Source organism: Lissotriton vulgaris, chromosome 11 (genome assembly GCF_964263255.1).
Source record: "Lissotriton vulgaris chromosome 11, aLisVul1.2, whole genome shotgun sequence".
NCBI lineage: Eukaryota > Metazoa > Chordata > Amphibia > Caudata > Salamandridae > Lissotriton > Lissotriton vulgaris.
Window position 1 is genome coordinate 548,036,245 of NC_141699.1, and position 27,195 is coordinate 548,063,439.

Below are 27,195 nucleotides of genomic sequence, written 5' to 3' on the forward strand. Positions count from 1 at the left end.
TGAATCATCCTGGCACTCCTGCCTGTCACCCCAAACAAAATCTATGAAAATCTGACTCTTATTCCCAACCTTATGGCTTTGTAGAGTCCAACTCCCAACTACTTCTCCCCGAAGGCCCCCTGAGGCCCAGGACCTCACTTTCACACAGAGGTGTGCAAGCCTCTAAACGTTAGAGCCAGGCTAGAGCCTGAAGCCTGGCTGAGCTCGTGGTCACATTGGAACCGCGAGCCAATAACAAGCCGAGCTTTCACATGGCTTCTGCTTGCACTCTCTACTCTTATGCTCAAAGAAGTAGAAAAAAGCATTAACATTTTAGGTTAAAAAAGTGAGAAAAATAGATACCCATGTAGTGGCTGATTTTTAGAAAGTGAAACCAAAAAACGTTGATTAATCGCAGCATCCCTGCGTAAACAAATTGCGTGATCTTAGGCACATTTTTTGCTAATGCACCTTTTTTGTCACTTTCACATATAAACGCACTTTCAAATACATAATTTCAGAACATCAGCAGTACAGAAACCTATTGTATTTGAGTTAAAATACTATAATGTTGCTCAACCTATAAGAATCTGGGCCATATTCAGGGTTTACATGACAACTGTGTTGCCTCAATTCACAAATGTCCCTGTGGCCTGGGCGGGGAGGGAGAAGAAATGGTTCTAAGTTCATGTTTACAAGCTATCACTTTTGATAAGTAATACTGAGTGCAGTGCTATAATGTGATGTATTAATGGCAAAGCTACCACGTGTTAAAGAAATGGACCTTTTGAATTTTGGCGAGGCCTTATCCTATTTCCCCTGATGGTTGTTGTATGAGTTACACGATTTACGCTTTCAGGACTCGGCTTGTGCAAGGGTTCTAAAAGCCAAACCAGACATTTGACTCAGGTCTGCTTCCCCTCCTAATAGTGGTGCGGAGAGCTTGCAAATAACAGTGAGAGCCGAGCCAAGGGTCTCGCTCAGATCTTAGAGCCCGTTCACAAGCAGAGTCATGGAAATGTTTGCTATGTAAATCATTTAACAAACACCACAGAAAATATGACAACACCTCTTCAAAATTCAAAAAAGTGTTTTGACACTTGGAATCTTTGACAGTAATATGTCTCATTATATCACTGCACTGAGAAATATTTATTAAAAGTTGTTATATAGAAACATTACAGTCTATTAAAAGCAGAATATTATTTGTATAAGTAGTATTATAAACTCACATATTTGAAAGTGCTTTATTAAGCAATAATAAAAGGAGCTTTGTCAAAATATATATTTGCCTAAGATCACACAATTTATGCAGTAAGCTGAGATTTATCCAGATTTTCCGGTTTCACTTTGTAAAAATCAACCACTTAATGGGTATATGTTTGTATTTACTTTTTATGTAAACACTTTGTTTTTACTTTGTGCATTTTTTTGTAGTTTTTATATAGCGCAAACTCGACCCAAAGGTATTGATGCGCTTTACGAGAGCACCTGTTATACACCACTCTAGATCACATTCGTTTTTTAAAGACAGGCCGAGATTGTGATAGTGATGGGGAAAAATTGTGAGTGATATATATAGCGCATGTTCAATGAAAAACTAAATGCTCCAGTTCCCAGGGCCACATAATGTCTTTCCAGCCCTCTCTCTAGTTCTTCGATCACGTTGTGTTGGGGCCGCACCGTCACCTCGTCCCCCGCAGTCCCCTCCGCTCTTTCCTTCTACTTCTCACCCCGAGAATCTATAAACCCATCTCTTGCTATGATAGTCCGAATCACTGCTACAGCTTAAGCCACTGGTCTTCAAACTTTTTTATTCTGTGCTTCCCATCAAACGTGTAATAAAGTAATCAGGTCTCCAAAAATGACAAACATTATCTCACATTTATTACATAAAATGTAAAATACTGCAAGCATGCTGAAGATTTAAAGACTGTAATGGGAGCTTGAGGTCACGCCCTCTAATATCACATTCTGGTTAGAGGTAGGGTGGCAGGTAGAAGCAGTGGCATAGGAAGGGGGTTGCGGTGGGAGCGGGCCGCCCCTGGTGTTATCACTGAGGGGGTGACAAAATCGCAAAAATGTGTGCAACTATCTTTTTTTTCTTTGTTTTAATAATTTCAATGTTGGCGAGGGACATAAAATTTTCCGCACCGAGCACCACCTGACCTTGCTCCTGCACTGGGTAGAAGCCACTTTCAGGCTCGGCTCGTTATGGGCTTGAAGTTCCAACAGGACCTCGAGCTGAGCCAGAGCCGGGCGCGAGCTTTCAGTGGCTACCTCGTAATTTGTTGGTTAGCCCACCTCTACTTCCAGCACGCCAAGTGCCCTACCTACCACCGCTCCGATCCCTTTTCTCCAGCTCATTCCCAGGATGCCTACATAATCAATCAATCAAACAGGACTTATAAAGCGCGGCCAATCACCCGTGAGGATATCCAGGCGCTGAGAACCTGCTGCGGAGGCCCCAACCTAACATTGGCAGAAAATTCCATGTCATAAAGGACATAGTGCTCCTGTTCTTGATTTTATTAGAACGAAACAAAGCATTCTGGGAGATGAAGTTCGAGCTCACTTCAGAGTAACTAAGTAAACTAACTAACCTGATAACACTGATCTGTGAAAGCAAAGTCCCTGACTGCAGCACCGTGTCTTCTGTGGCACGGAGTCATCTGGAGACCGTGCCCTGACCCGTCACACCGGTCCTCGGCGGTCACCTGCTTCTCTCCTCCCGAGGGCACGGTGTGAACCTGCCTGGCTGCCTTCATCCCTACACATGAATGAGCCTTCAGGTTCGGCGGAGGCCTCGGATGCTCCTCCCTACTCGAGGCGTCAGAGCACACGTCTCACAGCTCCGGTGTGGGCCCGGGCCCGGGATCCTAACTCCTCGCTCCCCACCCACTGCTTTCCCTTCGCCAAAGGGACCCGCGGGGCGTCTGGTACCTGCCTAATCCCGCCTCGCTGCGGAGCTCCTGGATCCGGAGTTCAAAGCCCTCGGTCACCATGGAAACAGAACAGACACGGAGCGCTGCAGCATCCGCGGGGAGTGGGGAGTCCGGGAGGTGCACACCAGCCTTACCTCCGCTCCCAGGCTTGGAACGGGCCCCGCGGTGATTGGGCGAGACCAGCCTACGTAGTGGCCCTTTACCAAAGAATAGTCAGGAGCTTGTAAACAGATCTATTCGTCCACACCCACACTAAGCCTCACACATCACCAGATCCCCGCGGGTCATCGGTAACATCAGACTTCACTTCACCCACCGGGACCCATTGCTGAAACCCCACCCACTTCAATGGGGGGGGGGGGGGGCTAGTCTGTCTTCCCATTTCTATGCATAACCCCTGAACAAAAGGAACCTGTTTAACCAGATGCACTTTTGCACCAAATGGTATCGTGGAAGATGTAAATAGACAATGGTTTGATCATGTGGGAGGAAGCAGAGAGCCCCACCTTTCGATTGCTGTGCTGGAAAAATTAATAAAATAGTCAACTCAAGTTCGCAGCCACTACCTTTAGACATGAAATGTTCTTTCGGGACTAGATTATTGCACCCACCGAAGGGGGTGTATCCAAGATTGCTCTTGTAAAACAACTGAAAACACTCGTCGTAGGTATTGTTATTGTATTTATGTAGCGCTTACTATCTCTGACGAGGAGTCAAAGCACTTTTCAACGAGTAGCACGTTACCCCGGAACCCAACAATATATCACCCAGATAAATCCTACTGCTTAACTTCTCTTTAGTAACCCGTACTCCGAAAGCAATATGGCAGTTTTAGACAGGCTATCGAAGGGTACTGTCAAAATAATTCACTGAGCCTACATCAAATGGAACCCAGAGTGATGATCATAAGGCCAGGACCAACCAAAACCAAGAAGCTGACGCTAAACTAACCTCAGAAACTTTAAACTGGACTGAGACCTTCTGATACCCGCGGCTCCAATTTAATGGTGATACAAACTGGTTGTCCCATATGGAAGCCCCTACAAATATAGCACAGAGGGCGATAAATAGGATAGTAACCGGGTAAAACTGCTGAATCAAATAACTGATCCAAGGATAAAAGATATTCTAACTTATGCCGTGGAAACCTGTGGAGCTGGTAACATTGGGAAGATCTGAAAAAGGTCTTGTGGAAAACTCTCTTCCATGGAAGCATTTGATGCAACACTTGAAGCAAATATGACCTACATTAATAAAGAGAAAAGATGAGCTGAACTATCAATTCTATAAAGAGACAGAGCAGCCAGGAAGCAATCTTATTAATGGATGCTGGGAAGAGTCCTATGACGCCAGGCCGCAATGCCAGAGGAGATGGTGTCTGGGAAAGAAGGCGGCAGAGCTAGAATGAAGGCAAATCCTCCCCCCTAACTTAGATAAGACTACATCATCAGCCAACGATGAAGGCCATGGGAATATGAAAACAGCAACAGATAAAATACTAGCGGACGCCATGGAAAGAAATCTTTGTCTCGCATGGAAAATCACAACCCTATGTCTTACAACAGCATAAGATAATAAATTGTTCATAAAAACAAGAAAAATGTCTGTCCCTTACCAGCTAGAAAAGATGGAATAAATTAGTGAACAGAGTCTGCCAAAACAGCATGAACACAAAGGAATTGTGATTTATTTTGTGTTCTTCTGCCCAGGACATACCATTAAAAGTGTACAGACAGCCATGACATCAAGCAGGGATTCGAAAAACATTAAATATAATGATCTACCAGTAGGTGATCACATCTGTGAAGGACGGGAATGTTGGTGGCCCCACACACTTCGTTCCGGAATAGGTAGCGTGCTTCTCGCCGAAAAAGTGCCATAACATCCCATCAGGGGTAGCAAGCTCTATATAAATGCAAACCTTTCTTCCCACTTCTATCCCTCCACTATGCTTCTCAATCCAAATAACTGACTAACATATCCACCACTCAAAGTACTTTCATATTTCACTATACTAATTCACCACTAATCCTTTATAGGTTCCGGAGTAGCGTGCTATTCGTCGAAAAAGCGCTTCAACACCTCATCAGGGATAGTAAGCGCTATATAAATGCAATTACAATACAATTCATAAACCCTGGGTGACTTCCAAATAGACATGTACCATGCATTTAAGTTTTAGATATGGGCTGACGGCCCTTACTCAATAACTGTGCTATATAATAAGAGGAATAAACCCTCTGGAGATGAGCTATAGTGAGTAAACAGAGCTGAACTTTCACACAGAACTTCCATAACAGAGAGAGAACTGCAAAGAAAAATACTTTTATCTTTTCTTTTTGTATTCATCCACCCTTTAAGTCCTTCTCCTTGCACCCCTTCCCTTTTGCGTTGTTTATTTACGTTTAAAATCTGACCAAAGTGCCGAAATAAGTACATTGAGGAAAGTGTGGCGAATCATCATTGAGGAATGTGAGCAGTCAGCGAGCTGCTGAGCCACAGTGTCAGCCATGAATGAAGTCAAACATAAACGAGGCACCGACTCATTGCAGTGGCAGCTGAACTGAGCGAAAGGCAGGACTGGGATGCGGGGACCTGCATGACGAGTCTGAAGGAATTCACCTACCTGTGACTTAAGGAGGCAAGGAGGCAAGCAGGCGTGTGCTGCCGGTGGAACACACACACACACAGCAAGGGGGTTCGACACGAGGTGTGTGGGGAACAGGGACATCGCCACCACGACAGACGAGAGAGGTGTGAGGGAGGCGAAGCTCTGTCGCCAGGAAGCACAACGTGGATGTGTGCAAAGTGGCCCAATAGCTCGCCTTCTAAACTTTCAGTAATGTTGAAAATAATTCTATCGAGTGCCTTTTGATATACTTTCCTTTCATTTTTTTATTCATTAAATTGGGAAATATAGCTATAACATTTTCCCCGTCATTTGCACAGGCTTATAGGTTTTCCTCAGTTTTTTTTATTTTTTTGCCACGAACATCAAAAAAGATTTACACAGCCCTTGACAAATTATTCTGACTGCTGTAGAGGGGTGCTTCTGTGTATCACCCAAGGAAATCGCTCCTGCTTGCAGGTGATCTATCTTTGTACCCTTGAAACTTAATTAAAATATTGGATTATATTTTATGATAAGAAAGACTTACAGAACCAGGATAAACAGGCATTGGCAAAACCAATAGCTCTCGCCTAAACAAGAGCGGTTGACTTTACCAATATATTTTAGCCACGTTGTCCACCAGCGGGGATGCTGTTAAGCATGGCTAAAAGTTAGTGGGGTAAAGGAGAGTGACGTAGGAGGGAGTGTTGTACAGTAGAGTAGAGTGGGGTGTATTGAGTGGCACAGAGTGGAATGGTGTGGCGCAGAGTTGAGTGATGTAGAGTAGAGTTGAGTGACGCAGAGTGTCAGAGTGGAGTAGAGTGTTGTGGAGCGGCATAGAGTGTTGTGGATTGGTGTAGAGCAGAGTGGAGTGGCGTAGAGGGTTTTGCGTAGAGTGGAGCACAGTGTTGTAGAGTAGAGTGACATAGAGCAGAGTAGATGGCCATGGAGTTGCAGAGTGGAGTACTGGAGGAGAGTGAAATGGCAGAGTACATTAGAGTGGAGTGGAATAGTGTCGTACAATCGAATGGAGTAAAGGGGCATGGAGTGGCATAGAGGGAGCTGTGTAGAGCGTTGCAGAGTGGAGTAGTGTTGCAGAGCGGCATAAAGTGGAGTAGAGTTTAATTGAGCAGAGAGTGGAGTATCGTAGAGTGTAGTGTCGTTGAGTGTAGTGTCGAAGTGTGTCATAGAGTGGCCTAGAGTGAAGTGGCATAAAGTACAGAGGTGCAGAGTTGACTAGCCTAGACTGCACTGGCATAGAGTGTTTTCATTTTGAGTAAAGTGGTGGAGAGTGCATTGACGTAGAGTGCAGTAAAGTAAAATAGAGTGGTGTAGAATGCATTGGCGTAGAGTAAAGTGGTGCAGAGTAGAGTGCAATGGTATTGACTAGATACTTTCAGAGTAGAGTGAAGTGGAGTAGAGTGAAGTGGGTCAGGAGAAAAGTGGAGTGGTGCAGGGTAGAGTGCAGAGGTGTAGAGTAGAGCGGCGTAGCGTGAAGTGGTGTAGAGTAGAGTGGCATATGTAATGTAATGTAAAAGGAATTTGTGTATGCGGTGCAACTGTTACTCCGAAGAGTGTCCTTCCGCTCTGCACGTGCAGTGGAAAGCCGAAGGGCAGAGGAGAACAGAATTAGCTATTGGAAAAAGGCCATGTTTTTAATTTTTTCCAAAAGAGAGGGGGTGGATGTGATGCATCTTAGTTCCAAAGGGAGATTGTTCGATAGAGAGAGTCCCAAAAAAGAAAAGGAGCTGTCCCCCGTTCTGGATTTACGGATCCGAGGGATTCTGGCTAATCAGAGATTGGCTGAGCACAGACGCCTGGGATGGACATAGAAACGGATTGACTCTCTCGGGTATCCTCAGCATTTCTCATGCAGGGCTCTATGGATTAGCAGTAAGATCTTAAAAGTAATCCTCTTCCTGCCGTGAAGCCATTGCAATTCTCTGAGAAACGGAGATACATGCGTTCTCTGAGGTAGGCTGAGTACCGTTCAACAGCTGCATTCTGAACCACCTGCAGCCTACTAATCAAATAGTCGGGCACACCCAGGTACAGTGTATTTCCATAGTACAGTCCAGACGTGATCAGAGCCTGGACAACCAATTTTCTAGCTGGCAGACACAGAAAGTGCAGAAACGTCCTCATCAGACGCAACATGCCAAAGCAGGTCCCTACTACTGCATTAATTTGTGAGAGAAAGGAGAGTTCCCCCATCAAACTTAATGCCTAGATTTTTAATAGACTTAGTATGGGTGAGTGGTGGGGGAGCATCCTTCGGCCAAAGGGCCTGCCAGGGCTCCTTCGATCTTGAATTGAAAAAGAGAAGCTCAGTCTTTCCTGTATTACACTTCAGTTGGTGGGAAAAAAGCCATAGGAAAACTTCAAACAATTTCAGATTTTTCCAGCAGGAAATGTTTCATCCCTGCCCCATAGAGTGTAGTGGCACAGAATATATTAGAGTGGCGTGGAGTGATGCAGAGTGTAGTGAGGTATAGTGCAGTAGAGTGGCATAGAGTAGAGAGTGGAGCAGAGTAGAGTGGTGCAGAGAGCAGTGGCGTACAGTGGTGCTGAATAGAATAGAATGGTGCAGAGTGCAGGGACATCCAGCATAATGGTGTAGAGTGCAGTGTTGCAGAGTACTGTGGTGTTGAGTTCAGTGGCGGAGAGTGCAGTCTTGCAGTGTAGAGTTACACAGTGTAGAGTGGCAGAGAGAAAAGTGCTACAGAGTGGAACAGAATGGCGTAAAGTGAAGTGACAAAGTGCAGTGGTGTAGAGTGGTGTAGCTTGCAGTGGTGTAGCATGCAGAGGTGTAGAGTGCAGTGGTGCAGAGTAGAGAGACGTTGAGTTCAGTAGTCGAGAGTGCATAGAGTAGAGTGGCTTAGAGTATGGTGGTGTGGAGTAGAGTGGTGCACTGTAGGGTGGCACATAATAGAATATAGTGCAGTAGCATGCAATGGTATAGAGTGCATTGGTTTTGAGTAAAGTGATGTTGAGTGCATCAGTGTAGAGTGCAGTCTTTTAGAGCAGAGTGGCTTAGAGGGCAGCAGCATAGAGTAAAGTGGTGCAGAGTAGAGTGGCACAGAGTAGAGTGCACTGGCCCAGAGTAGTGTGGCATAGAGAGCAGTGGTGTAGAGTAGATTCTTTCAGATGGTGTTGAGTGGAGTGGTGCAGGGTAGAGCAAAGTGGTGCAGGGTAGAATGCAGTGGCATAAAGTAGTGGCATAGAGTGCATTGGCATAGAGTGCAGTGGTACAGAGCAGACTGGCATAGACTGGAGTGTTGCAGAGTGGAGTGGTCTACACTGGACTAGTGTATAGTGCAGTGGTAAAGCGAGAAAGGGCTCATAGTAGAGTGCACTTGCATAAAGTAGAGTGGTGCAGAGTAGGGTAGAGAGACATAGAGTGAAGTGGGGTAGAGATTCGCACCAGAAGGCAGCAGTGCTAAAACAGGTTCTGGTGGTAGGCCATTGTTGTTTCAGTGGAAATTGTTCACCTGTTTCAAAACACGCACCCACCAAATAGGATATATACTATGTTTTGACATAGGCAAGATGGTTAAGGCTGTAGTGTAAATAATGTAGTTGTTTCTGGGTTCCTTTTTTTAGTTTTCGGAAAGAAATAATCTATGTTGTCTAGGTTTTTATGGCACGTGCTACTGCAAGTTACACATACTGAGGCTATTGCTCTTTAGAATTGTTGTATAAGCTACACCTTTTGGTTTGCTAATGCATGTTATTATTAAAGGGTGTGGTACTCTGACTTGCTGACTGTAAACAGGAAGATCATTAGACATTCACTAGAGAGTCACATTAAGTGTAGCCAACAGTGCCTTGATAGAAGAACCTCAATCAATCAATCAAGAAATTTGTATAGCGCGCTACTCACCCGGAGGGTCTCAAGGCGCTTGGGGGAGGGGGGGTCCGCTACTGCTTGAACAGCCAGGTCTTGAGTTGCTTCCTGAAGGAGAGGTGGTCTTGGGTAAGACGGAGGTGGATGGGGAGGGTGTTCCAAGTCTTGGCTGCCAGGTAGGAGAAGGATCTTCCTCCCGTGGTGGCTCTTCGGATGCGTGGAACGGCGGCGAGGCCGTGGCTGGTCGATCGTAGCTGGCGGGTGGGAGTGTAGAAGGTCAGGCGGTTGGTGAGATATCTGGGTCCCAGGTCGTGGAGGGCCTTGTGTGCATGGGTGAAGAGTCGGAACGCGATTCTCTTGCTGACGGGGAGCCAGTGCAGGTCTCTCAGGTGTCCGGCTATGTGGCTGTGTCGGGGGATGTCCAGGATGAGTCGAGCGGAGGCGTTCTGGATGCGTTGGAGTCTTTTCTGTAGTTTGGCTGTGGTTCCGGCGTAGAGGGTGTTTCCGTAGTCCAGTCGGCTGGTGACGAGTGCCTGGGTGACCGTCTTCCTGGTTTCGGTTGGGATCCATCTAAAGATCTTTCGGAGCATGCGTAGGATGTTGAAACAGGACGATGAGACAGCGTTGATTTGTCTGGTCATCGAGAGGGAGGAGTTCAGGATGAAGCACAGGTTGCGTGCGTGATCCATTGGTTTGGGTGCGCTGCCCAGGGTAGGGGGCCACCAGGAGTCGTCCCAGGCAGAGGGTGATGATCCCAGGATGAGGACTTCCGTCTTGTCTGAGTTCAGTTTCAGGCGGCTGTTCATCATCCACTCGGCTACGTCTTTCATCCCTTCGTGCAGGTTGGCTCTAGCGGTGGCGGGGTCGTTGGTGAGGGAGAGGATCAGCTGGGTGTCGTCGGCGTAGGAGATGATGTTGAGGTTGTGTTGGCGCGCCATGGCAGCGAGGGGGCTCATGTAGATGTTGAAGAGGATGGGGCTGAGAGATGATCCTTGTGGTACGCCGCAGATGACTTCGGTGGCCTCGGATCTGAATGGGGGGAGGCGGACTCTCTGGGTTCTTCCGGCGAGGAAAGAGATGATCCACTTGAGTGCCTTCTCTTGGATTCCGATGTTGTTGAGGCGCTGCACTAGGGTGCGGTGGCAGACAGTGTCGAACGCTGCGGAGAGGTCCAGGAGGATGAGGGCCGTTGTTTCCCCGTTGTCGAGCAGGGCTCGGATGTCGTCAGTGGCTGCGATGAGGGCGGTCTCGGTGTTGTGGTTGGCTCGGAAGCCGGACTGCGAGTGGTCAAGGGATCCGTTCGTCTTGAGGAAGGCGGCCAGCTGTCTGTTGACGGTCTTCTCGATGACTTTGGCAGGAAAAGGGAGGAGCGAGATGGGGCGGTAGTTCTTGAGGTCGGTGGGGTCCGCTGAAGGTTTCTTCAGGAGGGCGCTGAGTTCGGCATGCTTCCAGTTCTCCGGGAAGGTGGCGGTGTTGAAGGAGCAGTTGATGATGTCCCGGAGATGGGGTGCGATGATGGAGTCGGCCTTGTTGAAGACGTGGTGGGGGCATGGGTCGGTTGGTGATCCGGAGTGGATGGTGTTCATCGTGCGGATGGTGTCTTCGGTGCTGACCGGGGTCCAGGCGTGGAGGGTGGTGGTGGGGAGCGTTGGTTCGGTGTTAGGGTGCGTGGTCTGTGCGCCGAAGCTGTTATGTATGTCTGCGATCTTGCTGTGGAAAAACGAGGCGAGTGAGTCGCAGAGTTCTTGCGAGGGAGTGATGTCGTTGTTTCCGACGCTGGGGTTGGAGAGCTCTTTGACGATGCTGAAGAGTTCCTTGTTGTTGTGGGCGTTGTCCAGTCGTTCCTTGAATGCTGTCTTCTTGGTGGTGTGGATCAGCTGGTGGTGTTTGCGGGTGGCGTGCTTGAGGGCGGTCATGTTGTCTGTAGTCGGGTCTTTGCGCCAGGCTTTCTCGAGGGTATGGCAGTTCTTCTTGGAGTTCTTGAGTTCGTCGGTGAACCAACAGGCTTTCTGGCTGCCGGGTCTGCTGGGCGGGGTCTTCAGTAGTGCGAGGTCATCGGTGATCCACTGTGTGAGGTTGTTGGCTGCTTGGCTGGGGTCCGTTGAGCTGGCGGGAGGGTTCTGGCTCAAGGATGTGGTGAGCTGGTCGGTGGTGATCTGGTTCCAGCTCCTGCGGGGAACCTGTTGTGGGTGGTGGTGGTTTGTGGTCCTCCTGAAGCTGAAGTGGACTCAGCTGTGGTCTGTCCAGTGAAGTCCGGTGGAGTGGCTGAAGGAGATGTACTTGCTGGAGGAGAAGACTGGGTCAAGCGTGTGTCCGGCGTAGAGGGTGGGGGTGTTCACCAGTTGCTTGAGTCCGAGGTTGGCGAGGTTGTCCAGCAGGGTGGTGGTGTTGCGGTCATTGTTGTTCTCCAGGTGGAAGTTGAGGTCCCCTAGGAGGATGTAGTCAGCGGAGGGGAGGGTGTGCGGGCTGATGAAGTCTGCAATGTCTTCGCTGAATTGTGTGCGAGGCCCCGGGGGTCTGTACATGAGGGTGCCTCTGAGTGTAGTCTTGGGGTCGGTGTGTATCTGGAAGTGCAGGTGTTCGGCGGCTTTGAGGGTGTCGTCGGAGTTGGTTGTGATGCGGAAGGTGTTCCTCATGTACGATGGCGATGCCTCCTCCAGTCTGATTGGTGCGGTCCCTCCGGGTGGTCTTGTATCCGTCCGGGATGGCGATGGAGATGTCGGGCGCTGAGGAGGCGTTCATCCAGGTTTCTGTGAGGAAGGCGACGTCTGGAGATGTGGTGTCGAGCAGGTTCCAGAGTTCCACAGCGTGTCTGTGGACGGAGCGGGTGTTGAGCAGGATGCACTTGAGGTGGTTGCTGACGGGGGCGGCTTGGCGGGTTCAGTGCAGGTCCGGAGGCAGGTGAACTTGCAGGCTTGGCAGGTGACGGGTCCGTGGGTGAGTCTCGGGGTGGCTCGGTAGCAACCGGGGATCCGGCCGGTGTTGAGTGCGTTGAGGGTAGCGACGTCGTAAGTCCGGCGGGTGGGCTGGCATCTGCGGGGACCAGGGGTTCTGGAGCTGGGCGCGGACGGGCGCAGACGGGCTTGCTTTTGGCACGCCTTCGGCGCACAATCGGCGCGCCCGCTGCGCGTGATTGCTGCGCGTACACGTGCACTCTGCCATAAATGGCGAAGTGGGAGGTAGGAGCAGCTGGGAGGCGGGAGCGGGGCGGTGAATGGGAAGGGATACAGAAAAGAAAGGGGCGGGCCGCAGGGGAGCTGCGGCGGGGAGCGGGTGGGAAACGTGGCAGGGGCTGGGCACAACAAGTGGGGCAGAAACACACAGTACGCTGGGAACAGAGGCAATCAACGAGAAAAACAGAGGCAAAATACAAATAAACGCAACAGAGGCAAATACAAATACAAACGCTCAAGGACCAGGAGCACAGCTGCGGGCAGCGGCGGCACTCGGCGGGATCGGGGGCAGCCTGAGCTCACTCACGGGGAGTGTGCGCGGTGCGTGGGGTGACCGGCCCAGAGGGTCAAGATGAATATTTGTTGCCACAGAAAGTGCGTGCACCTCCTTAATGCAGGCCTGTTTTAAGTGTTATGTTACAGCCTTATGAAGCACAGGAGGGGCACAAGCGGGCTCCATGGGGAGAGTAATCTGCATTCCTTTTGCTTTCCTATAAACTGTCTCACTTTGAGGTGAAAGAAAGAAAAGTAAACACCAAGCTACCTCAGATGAAGGAACCTAACATTTTACCTTTGTGTTTATAAGCACAGCAAATTTGACAAGATAAGAACAATATTTAAAGGCCTGGTTACAGAAAGCAAAATCTCAGAAGGACACAGTTAATAAGGTTTGGGGAAGGGAAGGGAAGGGACGAACTCAAGTTGAACAGCCTAAAACAAATAGAGCCAGCAAATAGAAAGCAAGTTAATGTGAGTTAAAAACCACAAAGCCAATGGTAAGCAACGGGCAGAATACATTCCCAGTGAAGCTTTCTGACTGTCCCCAAGATGTCTTCAGCAAACCAGACAGCAGCGGTGACTGGTGGGCTTTTGACTACACATGACAGAACAAGGGCAATAAGCGTTCAATCTGCGATGAATGCTATCATTGTGCCCTCTGTTGCGCATTTCGCCTTCAACCTCTTGTGCACTATTAGGTAACCACACAGACAATACACTTGCGACTTCATCCGCATTTGGGGCTGTCACCAGCTTTTTTTGTGTTCATTCTTACTTCTCGTAATTGGTTTATCCTCTTAAATGCCTGACTTCACCCATATTTATGGCTGTCATCCGCTTTTTTTGTGCTCAGTCCTACTTCTCGTAGTTGGTTTACCCTCGTAAATTCCTAAATTCACCCGCAATTTTATTCAAGATGTTGACAGGTGTGGGACAAGTTTCACTGATTTTTTGGTGTTTTGGTACTTGAAGCACTATTTACCGTTCCAAAGGAACATTAGCATGGAGAGATTTGCAGGCAGGGCTTAAATCAGAGCGAATCCACAATATAAACCAAACCATGTTGCACAGAAGCAGAAACTAAGAATAATCACAGTAGAATGCAGTAAGTCGGTAACCAGGGAACAAACAATCACGCACATACCTAGTTGCTGCATAATTACTTTAAAGCGTGGATTTTCTCAGACTTAATAGTCCGCGAGTGGTTCTTAAGGGAGACTTTATTTTCGAAAACTGGGGGCGGGGGTGGGTGTGGGGTCAGGAACAGTTCTGGGAAGACACAGCAGAGCTGCAGGGAAAAATATGCAGCCCATTTTGTGTTCCACGTCAGAGCTATCCCTATCCACAGTATTTTTCCACAGGACTGTCCGAGGCGCACGCTACATCACTGTCAGTCAGCCCTTTCTTCATCACCAGTGGTCGAAGTGCACTAAAAGCATGGGAACTGTGATGCTGCGCCCAACGGGGGGTGGGGTGAAGGAGCTTGGGGGCGTGGTCAAAGGTATGACTAAAAAGACAAAATATTCTGTAACCTTTTTCATCTTTTCACATTCAGGTAACTGCATATAAAATAAAGCATAGCTTATAAGAAAATTAAATAAAAAATAAATGCATGTTATGTTAATCAGTGGGAAATGCAGTTATCTTTATTAGTTAAAGCAGTGCACCAAGGAGACGCAGAATTCAATCCTGGTTGGTGCAGTGGAAAATAGTGACTTGTGTATGTTTAGTGCTACAAGGTCTCAGTCTGTGACAGAAAGCACTGTGAACATGTAAGTCCTTATTTTAAACTTGCATTACTCAGTGTATAAGATTGGATGCTACAAAATGCACAAAAAGGTTTAAGATAAAAAAAGTGCTTCCAAAATATAGATTTTATCAATTCCCAGAATGTAGATAGTACATTTTTTTTAAAGTCTTTTTTAAAAGCACACGCTTTCCGAGTTAGCTGGTAGCTCCCTTACAATACCTCTCAAAAAGAATAAATGTGTTTCATCATGACGCTTCGAGTGATCCTATCAATTAAAGCCAATACTGACTTTCGAGCATCCTTTGGATTAGCAGATTGGCCCATTGCACAAATTCAAATTTTTTTCAGGCAAGCAGGCCCCCTGGCAAGAAGGCTTGTTTAGCGATCTGCCCCTCGCTCGGTTTCACAGCAAGGGAGACTCCCTGCCTTCCACTTCAGCTGAAGCATTTCAACTGTCGGAATTAACCATTCAGGGACGGTTGTCTTTTCACAAAAAGTAGGGGAACTGTTTTTTTAAAACTGAAAATGCATGGGCACATCATGCCTCTCAGATCCCCACCCACTTTGACCACTGCTCCTCACTTAGAATCACATGGTAAATTCCGAATATTTTGGCAATGACAAGCTACAGAAAGAGGAAGATGATGGGAGATCTACCTGAATAAATGCTGGTGATGTCAATCATCGCCAAAGTAGATCACAGATGTGCATTACATTTTTTAAAAGTTTTTATATAGCTCGAACTAGACCCGAAGGTATCAGAGCACTTTACATAAGCACCAGTTGCGTTGCAGACGGACACATTCATTTTCATTAGGCACAGGGAGATTAAGTGCTTTGCTCCAACTCACAGGATGTTAAGCATTCCTGCCAGGACTCAAACCTGGGTCCTCAGCTCCGAGATTGACTGATCTAACCGTTAAGCCACATCCTCTCCCCTTTTTAGGTCGAGGACCGTAGAATGCGCTTGCGCAGTCTCGGTGAGAGATTTAATGTTTTGTAGTATGGGGTTTAAACCCGCCTCTCTCCTCCATTGGCTGGCTTCCTAAATGGAGACCAGCCATTGGAGGAGAGGGGCGTCACTCCGTTCAAGCCCCTTCCTTTTTGGATTCGAGGGCGTGTTTTTTCGTTTCTTTGGCTCCTCTTCCCATTGGCTTACATTCCAGCCAATGGGAAGAGGAGAGAACGAAAAACCACACCCCCGAAACAGAAAATGTCGGAGCTTTGCTGAAGCAATTTCACCCCGACCGCCACCGGAAGAAGTCGTCCTCAGGTGAGTGCTTGCTGTCCTGCCGCTCCTGTGTTCGTGCTTGCTGTCCTGCCCCCCCCCCATTGTTTGTGCTTGCTGTCCTGCCCCCCTCCGGCGTTCGTTGTGCTTGCTGTCCTGCTCCCTCGTTCGGTGTGCTGCCCGCCCCCGCGTTCGTTGTGCTTGCTGTCGATTTGCCCATAGTTGTAGGCTCTGAACGCGACCTTGAGGCGCGAAACCGGGTCTCCTGCACCCGCGTCGGCAATTTAGAAGGTCGGATTTTAAGCAGACCTGGAGGCTGGTGAATGGACTCAAATACAGCTATACAGCGCTTGGAACAATCTTAACTGAACTGTCTCCTCCCACGGAGCACGGGAAAACCCAAATTTTTCAGAAAAAAGAAAATACCACATCGTAAAGGGTTGTTTTCAGTCTCCCCCGACCCCCCATCCTCCGGTCTCCCCGCCAGAACACGGACACTAATGTCTTGCGCTGCCCCCTCCCCGTCTACAGAGCACACAGTGTCAGACACGAGTCTGCCGAGAGCCCCTCCCACAGGATAAGGCAGATGTGATAATTGGGCCCCGGAGCCCGTCGGCTGAAGAATGACCTGCATTGTGCTCGGTGATAAGTGTCTACCGGCACAGAAGTTTGTTTACACTTCAGATATCATTGTATCCAGATACAGGGCAACTATGGCATTGAAAATCGCAATTGCTCGAAACATCCATTATTTAAAACCAAATTCAGTATAATCAGTTAATATGGTTTCCGGGTTTGCTTCGGATAACGACGTTTGGCAATTATATGTACCGTTATCCTAAACAATTACACATTACCTTCCGACCTCTCACTCCTCCGCCCTGTGTGACGTGGAGTTTTCCATTATGTAGCCAGGTGAGCGTAGAACATCCCACACACATAAACACATGCATGGCCGCTTCTCCCGCCCCCTTACCTATTACAAAGTAGTTTTAACCCAAGCAGCGTGTGATCTTTCCGATTTAAGGTGCACAAACTCCAACGATACAGGATGTGGCCTAACGGCTAGGGCGGTGGATCTCAAATCTGGGAAACCATATTAGAGTCTCGGCAATGAGGCTCAACATCCTGTGATTCTGGGCTAATTCCTTAATCTCCCTGCGCCTAACAAAAATGAATGTGACCCTGTGTAAGGCAACTGGTGCTCGCGTAAAGCAGTCTGATACCTTTGGGTCAAGTTCGGGCTACATGAAACTCCCAAAAAAAAATAATAATACAGTCAACTCTAGATTTCTCAGCAGGTTATGGCTATGTATCAAATCATAGGTGCAAACGGACATACCGCCAAATCAGCCTGTTATTCCAAAAGCTTGATATGAAGACTTGGGCTAGTTATTGAATTGAAACTGCGTGTACACATAGCTGATTATCATACCCTCTTTACTACTGTAGATTTACTGTGTGCTGTGTTTTACTGGGACCGCCGATTTTCTTATGCACTCTTCCCAGAGGCTTGTGAATGGACTCAAATACAGCTTTACAGCGCTTGGAACAATCTTAACTGAACTGCCTCCTCCCACTGAGCACGGGAAATCCCGAGTTCTTTAGAGAAAAAAAAATAACACATCGTAAAGGGTTGTTTTCAGGTTTCCCCCCCCACCCTCCCCGCCAGAACACAGACACTAATGTCTTGCGCTGCTACCTCCCCGTCTGCAGAGCACACAGTGTCAGACACGGGTCTGCCGAGGACCCCTCCCGCAGGATAAGGCAGATGTGATAATTGGGCCCCGGAGCCCCTCGGCTGAAGAATGACCCGCATTGTGCTCGGTGATAAGTGTCTACCGGCACAGAAGTTTGTTTACACTTCAGATATCATTGTATCCAGCTACAGGGCAACTGCGGCATTGAAAATCGCAATCGCTCGAAACATTCATTATTTAAAACCAAATTCAGTATATACAGTAAATATGGTTTCCAGGTTTGCTTCGGATAACGATGTTTGGCAATTATATGCACAGTTATCCTAAACTATTACACATTACCTTCCGACCTCTCACCCCTCCGCCCTGTGTAAATGACAATGCCATTTATTTAACGATTAAGTTATTGGCAATGTAAAAGACAATGCCATTTATTTATGATTTATAAAATTAAAAAAAGTCGAGCAATTCCAATAGCTCTACCTTTAATAGTGCCGAGACCATCGCATTGTAAATGCTTGTTCTGTTTTCACTGTTGTATAGTGTCTCTCCTTTCCACAGCTTGGGAGTATCAGAGTGTGTAAACTCTCTTGAGAGAAGAGAACAGGGACCCCAGTATTCTTAAAGACACAGAGGGGGGAGAAGCCAAGGTATGCTCTTGGGAAAACTGTTGGGAAAGACATCAATTTAAACTGAACAAACCTTGACTGAACAGTCAAGACTGGGCTTTCTTACTTGCACTTCTACAACTGTGGATGGCCTGGCAACCTGATTCTGCAGCTTTTTCTATGCAGCTATGAATCTATGTGAATAAATGTAGACACATAATCTGCCATCTACTGCATAATCTGAACATTTTAACAAAAAATAGCTGTTGCTTAAATGGATCAAAATCACTGCACACTGGGTGAAAAGCCATACGTGACACCTTGTAAAGATTAACTCAACATCGCAACAGTTGATTGCTAAATTCTGGCAATAAAGAAGGGACCTTCCTAAATGGTGGAGTGCGAGAATGACTTTTGCTTGCAGCAGGAAATATATACCTGCAATTCCAATAGGAAGGAGATAATTCTAACATCATTTACAATGAAAATGTTTGGTTTACTTATTCTCACACAGACATGTTTTCAAGACAACCTGTTTTTAAAGTAGCATTTACTTTAAGGGGGCATTCAGACTATAGAAGAGTCCTAAACATGTGAGATCTCGTTAACATTCAGTATCTCAAACCTTAATGCACCTCGTTCAATAAATATAAATGGACAATACCATACTGTTTTGCAGGGCTGTTTCTTAATGTAAAGGGGTATTGATAGGGACAATATAGTTGAGCACGGTGTGAGCCTTAAAAAATGTTATTTTTTTTTAACTGACTATGAATAAGTCAGATAAATGAGGCTCTGTTTTTAGGTCTTGCCTACTGACAGCTTTTAGCTGTATGTTTGCAAAAGACCTCTTGTGGACCATTCCAAAAACTTACAGTTGGCTTAGAGTCAGCCCATTGCTTACAAGTAGCTGGCTTTCTTGTCACTTTTCATTTGCTTACTTCTGGTTAAATAGCTTGCCTTCCTCTTCTTGTGCCTGTCCCACTTCTATAGGATAGACCCTTTACCTTTGGATCATATCACTTGTATCCTTCTACTACTCACATTTAGGGCACTGTTATTTTCTTTAAGCAATCTATGAGTGCATTTGTTTTCTTGCTCTCTCCCTCATGTTCTGACTCCCCTCTTCGAGTAGCCACACTTCTGCTCCCTCCTCCCCACACCACCAACCTATACACTGTTTCACCCCACACTTTTTTTGCCCCCGCTTCAAACTTCGGTGCTTCTGCACACCAACTTTCATTTGCTCCCACCACGAAGTTGATTATAGGCCTCACTAGCTCCCCCACCCCTCCTGACAAAATGATTTTTTCTTTGTTGCATTTTTTCAGGGGCACAGCAGTTGCCATTTTCTGCCAGGCAGCTCTGCTTTCCAAAAAGCACCTTCGCACAAGTATATTTTTCTTATTTTTTCTATTTACAGCTCCCAGTGGGATCCGCCATCTTGGGACGGTAAATAAAAGAGTGTATAAAGTGGTTCCCACGTTATTCTTCATACATGTGCATATGTGGTTATGAATACATGTGCTTATATGCCACCATTCAAGCGCATGCACATGGAATGACATGCCCGCCAACAGAATGATGATTTATATGCATGCATACACGTTGTTGAGTCATCACGCGTGTTAGACCTGTCAGCCTTAGGGTGGTCTCCCCTACAGTTTTGCCCTTTTTGCCTCCCATTTTGACCTTACATTTTGTTGGACTTAGGACTCTGGGCGCCTCACCACTGCTAAACAGTGCTGAGGTGCGGGTGCTCTCCCCTAAAAACCTTGTGAGGCTGGCATATCTGCCACAAGCCACTGCTACTGCAGTAAGGCTAATCCTCCGTAGGCTAATATTGGGAACCTCTCCTTATGGGATAACTTCTGACAGGGACCTAATAAGTCTGTCATGTTTGGTCTTGTTGGACTCGGGGCGGGGAACCCTTTCCAATGATATATAGGGTTTGGGCATTACTACGCTAGGGATCCCACTTTTATAAAGTGGACCTTTTCCTGCCTACACTTAGATTAGGCTGCAGACTCCCCCCTCCCCTCTGCATACTGATAGCCTGCCTGGGTTGGGAGGTGGGAGTGGTGATTCACACCTTCTTCCCTGGGATGAGCTGTGATGGGCTGCCCACTGTAGCCTTTACGGCCTGTCTCTCGTCACTGTGACAGCTAGGTCAGAGAAGGCAGGGAACATACCAGAACTCCCTGGACTCTTCCAGAAACCCCTGCCCCCAGACCCTTCCAGAGACTTCTACCACTTTCTAGCCCTTAGACTAAAAGATATATAAGGGAGGGTCCTGGCCTCACTTCTTTGTTACACCCTGGACTAAGAAGAATCCCTGCTGGAGTGAGGACTGCTGCGCAAGAGGATTGCCACTGGGAAGGAGGCTGACTGCTCCAAGGAACTGCTGCCCCACAACCTGCTGAGCTGCCCTACTGCCTGCTGATCCTGCCCTGCAAGAGGAGACTGCAAATACCGCCACCAGAGTGTCTCCACAAGATCCCCAGGAAACTACCTTTCTTTGGACACATCATTTTAAGAACTGTCTGGGGACTACAACCTTTTTAAAGACTACCTCTGCAGAAGTAATAAAGCTCACAACGTTCTTATAAGTAAGTTGCCCCTGCGAGGTTTTATTTTAAGAACTGTTCCCTGGGGAGAAGTGCTTCAACTGTTTGGTGGAACTGGAGCTCCGTGCCCCTGCCATCCCTGCCACTGCCCGGGGACCTGATCTCGCTTTGAGAGCTGGATCTGACGTAGGCAGCACTGTGGCAAGGGAGCGCGGTAGGAGCGTGAGATCACCGCCGCCGCCCGGGACAGGAATGCGCTGAGAAGCGCTGCGCCGTGACTGAAGCGCTGTGAGAGGAAGCACTGTCTGGGCTTCAGGACCGCCCTCCCCACTGCTGCTGGCACGAACGACCCACGAGCTGACTGCCTCGGAAATTGACCCCAAATTCACCACCGTGGGCCCGAGTAAAAGAGCGCCAGCATCACTCTTCAAAACACCTGGAGCCTCGGGAAGCAGTTGCCTGCTCCGTCCCGCCGTTAGGCATTCAAGACTGTCCCTGGGATCTCCGCCGCAGGCCCGGAGGCCGCTGACGTCACCCCCTGTGCTGCTCTGGGATTGGCCTTAACCCTCGGGGATTCCCTCCTCGTCATCGGAGATCCGGGCCGGGATTGGCTCCAACCCCCCAGGAGTTCAGGGACGTTCCTGGCGTGCCGCGCTCCCATTGGCTCTACCCCCAGGGCTTCCCTTGTCCTGCCGGGGAGGAGAAGAGTGGAGTGGAGCCTGTGGCCGGCCAGGGAGTGTGAGGACGGAGGAACTCTTCGCCGGTGCCTGCTCGCCCTACCGCCAGGTAAGAGCTTAGCGGGTGCGCTAGGCTGCTGGTGACAGAGTGGCATCAGGCAGGAGACCCTGGGGGCGGTAGAGTGAGGATTGCCGCATTACAGTCAGAGCCCAGTCAGGGCCTAACGGGGACCTTGTATTAGAAGTTGCGGGTTGGCCCATTTGAACTCGCTCTGCCCGGGACTGTGCTTGTCTGACTGGGGGAGGCAGTCTCCCTTAACGGTGCAGGAATATTGTAATTACCGGCAGCGCAGCAGTAGCAGCCAGTGTTTACCTCACCTAAAGAACTGTTTTCCCCTGGGAGAACTGTGTGCCTTCGAGGACCAGAGATTGGCTTATTTTACTGTGTTGTGACTGGAAGTCCGTACACCGTTTTTGCTCCATTATTACCCCCCACCAAAGGGACACTGTTAGAAGGACATTACCAATAGGAACTCTTGGCACATGTGACTTTTTGGTGATTTGATCAGTCCTGGGAGCTGACTTCATTTGTCATTAATCTTGCCTGGGCACTGGCTTTATTTTATTACTGATCTGGCCTAGGAACTGTGTTTACCTGACTATTGATCTTGCCTGAAACCTGGATTTATTTTACTATTGATACCACCTGAAATTGAGATAAAGATGTTGTTATTTTTATAACACATTGGTGTAGTGCCTTTTTCTTGTGTGTGTGTTTTACTGGGAACTGTTGGGGTGTTGCACAAATACTTTACACACTGCCTCTGAAGTTACGCCTTTGCTGCTCTGCGGCAAGCTACCAGGTCGGAAGCGGTGGTCCCTACTTGGACTAGGGTACATACCCCTGCCAACTAGAGACCCCGGTTCTAACATTGGTGGCAGCGGTGGGATAGAACTTGTGCTTGTGTAACACCACGCAGTGACGCAGTATACACCACAACCCTACACCTAACTCCACTGAATTTTTGCCTACCCTCTCCAATTGGCATTTTTATTTTTTATTTAAATTCTCCCTGACTGGCTGCTCTTTTTAAAAGTCCTTTTGCCTAAGTCCCATTTGGGTTTCTCTACAAACGTCTGAGGCCCTACCTAGCAAGATGGAATTCGAGCTGGCCAATCTGGAAGTTTACACAGCGGCACAACTCAAGGAATTCTGCGAGGAGAAAGGGGTGCCCTTCAAGCGAAGCGCCAAGAGAGCAGAGCTTCAGAAAGCCTTGAGGGCATGGGTAACGGCCCACCCAGAAGGAGATGGAGAAGGGGACGGGCAGGGAGTGGAGCAAGGGGCCACAGGAGAACTTGACCTACTGCCCTTGGTGGAAAATGGCAACTTGTTACCAGGTACAAGGGTACCTTCCAGGGCAGGCAGTAGTGTGTCAGTAAGGACCCTGTCCTCAGAGGAATTGGAGGACAGGAGAGAGGAGAGACAGTTTAAATTGGAACTCGCCAAATTGGAAAGGGAGCGGGAGAAAGAAAGGTGGGCCATGGAGGAGAGGAAACTTACCCATTAGCTCAACATGAAGGAACTGGAAGTTCGAGCCCTACAAGCAGGGACGAACAGCATCAAGAGTGGTGGCAGCATACCTACGGAAGCTTCACGTGAGTCCAGGGTCTTTATGCCTAAAGATGTGATGGCCAGTTTTAAGGTGGGGGATAATATTGATAAGTGGTTAGCTGCCTATGAGGTGTCACTAAGAGCCCATGGGGTCCCAGAGAGTCACTGGGGGGGTGGTCTGTACAAGTACATACCTCCGGAAGTTAGGGACACACTCCTTAGCCTAGAAAAGGAAGACCAGACCAACTATTCTGTTATGAAAGAAGCATTGCTTAAGAGGTTCGGTCTTACCCCTGAGAGGTATAGGCAGAGGTTTAGGAATAGCCACAAACTTCCCACACAGAACTGGGTAGATTTCCTGGACTACGCTAGTAAAGCTTTAGAGGGCTGGGTGCGGGGCAGCAATGTGCATGACTATGAAGGATTGTATAACTTGTTTTTAAGAGAGCACCTTCTAGAGAAATGTTTTCCAGAGCTGCGCCAACACCTGGTTGACCGCAAGTTGACCAATCCTAGGAAGCTTGCGGAGGAGGCGGACACCTGGGTCAGTACCAGAGTGTCCAACAAGGGTTCTGGGGGGGACTCCCAAAGGGGTGGTCAGGGTTCCCACCAGAAGAAAGAGGGGGGAGACAAAAATAAAGAGTTCTCCAAAGGCCCCCAAAATAATTCACAAGGGAAAGGGTCTGGGTCCCAGCCCCAATCTGGCCACCAGAAGCCCACTTATCCTGACAAAGGTCAGCAGCCCAGAACTGTCCGGTGCTATGGGTGTGGTGAACTTGGACACTACAAGGGGGATCCCAAGTGTCGCAAGAGAGCACCACAGGCCACTGGAGGTAAAAACCCCGGGGTGGCTAGTGTAGCGCTTGGGGAGGAGCTGTCCCTAGATGATGGGAGTGAGGGGGCAGGGCTTGTCCTAGTGTCTCTGGGAGACAGTGAGATGGTCCCTAAGGTCCACGTGCCCTCAAATACTACCAAGTATAGGCAGTGGGTCACCCTCAATGGTCGGGGGGTGGAGGCCCTGAGGGACACAGGTGCCAGCATGACTATGGTAAGGAGTCAGCTGGTGTCCCCTGAGCAAATAATTCCCGAGGCGTTCCACCCAGTTGTGATGGCTGACAACAGGGGGGGTCACTATCCCATAGCGCAGGTTCCATTTGAGTGGGGAGGGGTTTCAGGCCTTTTAAGAGTTGCTGTGAGCCCTGCCATGCCAGTGGACTGTCTGTTAGGGAATGACCTGGAGCATACTGCCTGGAAGGAGGTAGAGCTCAAGGCGCATGTGGAGATGCTGGGGTTACCGGAGTGGATTTGTGCTACCACACGGTCTATGGCTGCCCGGAAAGGGAGTCAACCAGGGCTGGAGCCTGGAAAAATGGCCCAGCCAGCTGCTAAGAAGGGAGGAGCCCGAGGGCGAGGGAAGCCCGCCCCGGGGCAGTCACCCCGTGAGATGGATGGGGCACCTGAGGAGGTTGCGCCGGAGTCCACGGAGGGAGACGTTGCTCCCTTGGGGGACTTACCTACCCCTGCAGAGTGGCAGGTGGAAGGAGGGCCCACCAGGGAGGAGTTTTGTCGGGCACAGAAGGAGTGTCCTACCCTTGAGGGCATGAGGCGACAGGCCGAGGCCCAAGCAGCAGGCAATGCCTCCGCAAAGTATCATATTTACTGGGAGGATGGGCTCCTTTACAGTGAGCCCAAGGCTCCTGTGCATGGGTCATCAAGGGCCTTAGTGGTCCCCCAGTGCTACAGGGCCTTTCTTTTGGAATTGGCTCATGAGATCCCATTAGCGGGACACTTGGGCCAAGACAAGACCTTTGCTAGGCTTGTCCCACATTTTTATTGGCCGCAGATGAGTATCTCCTCAGATACATTCTGCAGGACCTGTCTGACCTGCCAAGCTAGTGGGAAAACAGGGGGTAAGCTGAAGGCTCCCCTGGAACCACTACCTGTCGTTAGCACCCCCTTTGAGAGGGTGGGTATCGACCTTGTTGGGCCTATGGATCCACCGACTTCTTCTGGTCACAGGTTTATCCTGGTCCTGGTGGACCATGCCACCCGGTACCCAGAGGCTATTCCTCTGAGAACCATCACTGCACCTGCAGTGGCACGGGCCCTGATGGGGATTTTTACCAGAGTGGGTTTCCCCAAAGAGGTGGTGTCCGACAGGGGTACAAATTTTATGTCTGCCTACATGCAAGCCATGTGGAAGGAGTGTGGGGTTACTTATAAGTTCTCCACCCCTTACCACCCACAGACCAATGGTCTCGTGGAGAGATTTAACAAGGCCCTAAAGGGCATGATCAGGAGTCTGCCTGAGGGCCTGAGGAAAAAGTGGGACATCCTCTTGCCCTGTTTGTTGTTTTCCTACAGGGAGGTACCGCAAAAGGGAGTGGGCTTCAGCCCCTTTGAGCTTTTGTATGGTCACCCTGTTAGGGGACCTCTCAGTTTAGTGAAGGATGGGTGGGAGAAGACTCCCAGGAGGCTTCCCCAAGATGTAGTGAGCTACATGCTGGCCTTCCGCAGCCAAATGGCTAAGTTGTGGAAGCAAGCTTCTGACAACTTAGAGGCCAGCCAGGCGGTGATGAAGGAATGGTACGACCAGAATTCTCACCCCGTGGAGCTAGAACCTGGACAGAAGGTGTGGGTCATGGAGCCTGGAGAGCTTAGTGCCCTCCAGGATCGCTGGACTGGCCCTTATGAGGTATTGGAAAAGAAGGGTAAGGCCACTTACCTAGTGGACCTTAAGACCCCCAGGCTGCCCCACAGGGTGTTACACGCCAACCGCCTCAAACCCCACCATGAGAGGTCTGAGCTCACCTTACTGATGGTGACTGATGGGGCCGAGGAAGAGGAAAGTGAACCTCTCCCGGACCTCTTCGCTTCCAAAGAGAAGGATGGATCGGTGGAGGGAGTGGTCCTCTCCCCATCCTTGACTCCTGAGCAACAGAGGGACTGTCGCCAGGTCCTGGGGCAGTTCGCCTCAGTGTTTTCCCTTATCCCTGGGATCACCCACCTGTGTACCCATGACGTGGACACAGGAGACAGCCCCCCTGTCAAGTCAAAGTCTTACAGGCTGTCAGATAAGGTGAAGGCCAGCATCCAGAGTGAGGTCACTAAGATGCTGGAGTTGGGGGTGATAGAGCCCTCCAACAGCCCTTGGTCCAGTCCGGTGGTTCTGGTACCAAAAGCTGCCCCACCGGGCACCACACCAGAACTTAGGTTCTGTGTGGATTACAGGGGACTGAACTCTGTGACCAAGACTGACGCTCATCCTATCCCGAGGGCGGATGAGCTCATTGACCGGCTGGGGGCTGCCCGATACCTGAGTACCTTTGACCTCACATCAGGGTACTGGCAGATCGCCCTAACAGATGAAGCTAAAGAAAGGTCCGCCTTTTCCACCCCAGAGGGCCACTACCAGTTTAGAGTGATGCCCTTTGGACTGAAAAACGCTCCTGCCACCTTCCAGCGGCTGGTGAACCGGGTCCTCTCCGGTTTAGAGGCCTTCTCTGCTGCCTACCTGGACGACATAGCTGTCTTCAGTAGCAGCTGGGAGGACCATTTGGGTCACCTCCAGGAAGTGCTTCAGGCTCTGCAGCAGGCAGGCCTGACTATCAAAGCTAGCAAATGCCAGATAGGGCAGGGGTCGGTAGTCTACCTAGGACACTTGGTAGGCGGGGGCAAGTGCAGCCCCTACAGGCCAAGATAGAAACCATCCTGGCCTGGGAGCCTCCCAAAACACAGACTGAGGTCAGGGCATTCCTGGGCCTCACAGGTTACTACCGCAGGTTTGTCAAGGGCTATGGCACCATTGTGGCCCCCTTGACGGAGCTAACCTCTAAGAAACAACCTAGAAAAGTGATCTGGACAGAGGCTTGCCAAAAAGCCTTTGACTCTCTAAAGCAGGCCATGTGCACCGCTCCTGTGCTCAGGGCCCCTGACTTCTCCAAAGAGTTCATTGTCCAAACGGATGCCTCAGAGCATGGCATAGGGGCAGTACTTTCGCAACTCAATGAGGAGGGACGGGACCAACCAGTAGCCTTCATTTCCAGGAGGCTGCTCCCCAGAGAACAGCGGTGGAGCGCGATAGAGAGGGAAGCCTTTGCGGTGGTCTGGGCTGTAAAGAAGCTGAGGCCATATTTGTTTGGCTCCCACTTCCTGATTCAGACTGACCACCGGCCCCTCAGGTGGCTCATGCAAATGAGGGGCGAGAATCCCAAATTGT

General features: G+C 49.2%; 1 protein-coding gene across 3 annotated transcripts in view; it reads right to left on the minus strand.

Annotated features, from left to right (window-relative positions):
* Positions 1-27,195, minus strand: part of RHOBTB2 (Rho related BTB domain containing 2) — a 274,730-nt gene that overhangs the window by 78,197 nt on the left and 169,338 nt on the right. Inside the window, exon 1 of one of the 3 annotated variants that reach the window (XM_086943614.1) lies at positions 2,583-2,632. The exons of the other annotated variants lie outside the window; for them this stretch is intronic. The gene's annotated coding sequence lies outside the window, so the exon portion shown is untranslated. Of the gene's footprint in view, positions 1-2,582; positions 2,633-27,195 lie in introns of those variants that run through there. 3 annotated transcript variants of the gene reach the window in all.